This window comes from Condylura cristata, unplaced genomic scaffold (assembly GCF_000260355.1).
Source record: "Condylura cristata isolate star-nosed mole 26May11 unplaced genomic scaffold, ConCri1.0 scaffold00016, whole genome shotgun sequence".
NCBI classification, from domain to species: domain Eukaryota; kingdom Metazoa; phylum Chordata; class Mammalia; order Eulipotyphla; family Talpidae; genus Condylura; species Condylura cristata.
This window is the reverse complement of record NW_004567117.1, coordinates 8928158-8931498: the sequence shown is the minus strand read 5'-3', so window position 1 is coordinate 8931498 and position 3341 is coordinate 8928158. Positions and strand designations below refer to the sequence as shown.

General features: G+C 36.8%; 1 pseudogene; it reads right to left on the bottom strand.

Annotated features, from left to right (window-relative positions):
* The window catches only part of LOC101625101, a 42852-nt pseudogene extending 39683 nt beyond the window's left edge, over window positions 1–3169 (bottom strand).
* Window positions 3170–3341: the final 172 nt, after the last annotated feature.

Sequence of the window (3341 nt, the reverse complement as noted above, 5' to 3'; positions counted from 1 at the left end):
AAGGGTTGGCAGTCTGAGATTCATTTGAACCCACAACATCAGTGAGCTTTCCCCAGAAATGATTACATACTACAATTTCATTCTATAAAAACATCTAAGGAACAGCCTTCTTTCCCACCAGAGATCTTGCCAATCAAAGTGAGAAACGGTCTATTTTAATAATAGTTATGAGCTGGCTGGGGAGGTAATCTTAATCACTACAGTAATTAGCCAACAGTCTGTTTGCAGCGTAACACTTCCCAAGGATGCAGGTAGCACTGAGAAATCAAGCATTTTGCAAGCCTCTCCCATTCACATCTTTTGACCTATGCAGTGTGAATTTAAAAACACAAAACAAAGTAAAATAGCTGACTAAATGCATTCTAAATTCTAGCTGGGGCTTGGCATGAAGTGGGTTGGTCCATGTTCTCATCAAGGTTCTCATTATTTTTTTTATAGCATAAACAAGGGTAAATTGTTTTCTACACTTAAGTGTTTGTAGTAATTACCTGGACAGCATCAAATATCAAGGCATAGTAAACTTTGTCTTACTTTTAGAGACTTAAAAGTGTCAAGTAAAAAAAAAAAAAACTCTTTCACAGGCACAATGAAATTTCAGGCCTATCATGCATGTGTTAAACCTTGTTAACCAGACTGTCTGCCTCTAATCCATTCTAGAGAAAAGGAAAAACGTCAGGTACCTAAGTGTCAGCAAATAGGCGACATTTCCCATGGAGCAAGGCTTTGACCCCATCCAGTCTAGTAATCTGACCTCAATTTATCTTTTGTGCTTTACTTTCCATAACTCCTTTTTACTCTACAAATCAGACTACCAAACCCTACAATAAATCTCTAAAAGCGCCACAGGATCAAAGAGTGAATCCATTTTCCAGACTTTAGATACACTGTTATATATAAACAACCTATATTTGCTTAGCTGTAGAGATGCTTTCTCCTAGTTTTGAACAAAACATCCCTTGCCAAGCCTTTGCCAGCTCTGCCTCCTTCAATTTTTGAAATTCACTGAATTACTCTTCTCTTCCTTTGGAAGCCTGGACAAATCCCCTATTGTTCTTTGCTTATTTATTTTATTTTTGCATCAACTAACTTAATGCTTTACAAATAGTGAGCACTCAAAAATATTTGTCAAGTGAATAATACTGCTATTTCTGTTTCCCTGTAGAGTTGGAATTTGGTGCTGAGGATAGATTTTTTTTTTTAACTTAAAAATAACAGTGTTTGCTTTTTATGATGGCATAAGTAAGTGGATCCAACTTTATTGCAGAAAACTTGTGAGAGTAAGAAAGCAAGGTCCCAAACTGAGCATTGGTAATATTTATACTTAGGGTTTCACAAATAGTCAAATGGCATAACAGATGAAGTTGAATTCTAGAAGAGAAGTACACAAATTTTAGTTTTGTTCTGTTTTGTTTTCTACGCGCATTCAATAATGCCTAGAGTGAATGGAGATCTAGAAACCTCTAGTTAAAAGAAAATAAAACCTCAATTTTATTAACCTGGAAGAAAGAGCACAAACTCTTTTTGTGAGTCTTCCAAACCTCAGCTTTTTTTTTTCTCAAAGCAACGAATATCTTGGCCCATTGCTCTGTGTGTGTGTGTGTGTGTGTGTGTGTGTACTGGGGCGTGTTGGTGGCAAGCTAATCAATGAGGAATGAATATAAATTCCTATTATAGAATTTTAAAATCCTTTTTTTTTTCTTTCCTAGCTGAGACCATGTGTTAACTGATAAGGATTCCCTAACAGTAACTGAAATCTTTTTTCACACTGAAATCCAACAATACAAAATTGATGGTATTTTTTTTTCCTGGACTAAAGTTTATTTTACATTTTTCATCCAGAAATAATTTTATTGCAATTTACAAATTAAGATATGTGTGGGATAAATGGAAAGGGTAGATGCGGATTTAAATTATATTAGAAATAAAATTTTTTAAAAAAATCATTAGTATAAAAATAGAGGTTATTTTGTGAATTGGATTTTAAAGTTACATAGAAAGGCTTGTATTTCAGATTAGGGCAGGACCCAAGAATTCCTAGCAGCTCAACAACTTATGTCAGGAGATCAACCATTAGGGTTAATTTTAATTCCTTTGGAAAATGCACGTTGTAATGAGACAAATGAGAAGTGACAAGTGACAGATCAAATAAAAATTCATATAGGTTTTTGTTGTATTCTTTCACATAAAGAAGGTGGTTATATGAACATATTTTATTAGATAAAAGCAAAGTGAAACTAACTCAAGAAATCTAGATCCATTTTTGCTTGAAACAGTTGTTTAGTTTTTAAAACTAAATGGGATTCTTATGAAGTACAAAATGCTTAGACCAAATTACCAATAGGTAGTTTTTAACTGAGGGATAATATGTCCATGAATTCTAAGAGAGAGAAGGGAAAGAGGGAGGGGAGGAGAAGGAAGGAAGGGAAAAAAGCATTCAGATAAGCTGACGATTCTACTTTTATGTCCAGACATAATGGAATAGGACAAACAATACCATTGTAGACATAACCTTACAATTGATACTTGCTATAAAATGGAATTTGACCACAATCATGGAGGTTGAATATCACAAGTACTGTGGCCACTTTTCATACTTTGCAAATGGTAGTAGATGTTCAGCTACCAGAGACAATCTTGTTCTTAAATATTTATTTATTTATGCATATAGAATTGGGGTACAGGCCAGAGGTGCAGGGGCAGTGAGAGGATTCACCAGAGACATTGTGGGGAGCACAACAAGCAGACTGACGAAGTACACTGCTGAGGGGAGCAGTTGGCGAGACAGGAGAGGTCTGCCAGTCATGTGGGTCATTTCCCTGGCAGGGCATCAAGCTCGCGCTATAGTGGCTGCAAAAACTCCTTAGTGCTGTACTTTAACCTGTTGCACCACCAGGGAGGGCCCAGAAAATCTTGTTCTTCACAATTGATTTTTGTGTCTATCCAAAGACTCTCTTAGATCTTTCTAGTCCCGTTCATGACAGACAGGAACGGGAACCAGAACCAAGTTCTTCATATCCTCACAGGCTGCCCAATGCCCTCAAGATAAAGGAGTGACTCACAGCAAGGCCACACAGATGATGAGCTTCCCCGTGGCGATCACATCTTCAAGTATCTTTAGGTTCATCTTCTTATGGTTCAGCTTCAGCTCAGGGCCTCCTACCAAAGACATCCCAGATCTGCCTCACTGTCTCTTAGCAGCCATATTTTCACCATTAGCATGTTTTTAAAGATTTATTTACTTATATATGCATAGAAGAACTGGGGTTTAGGGTAGTGATACAGGGGTTGAGAAGATTCTCTAGAGACAGAGTTGGGAGCAGAACAGGCAAATTTACTGAAAT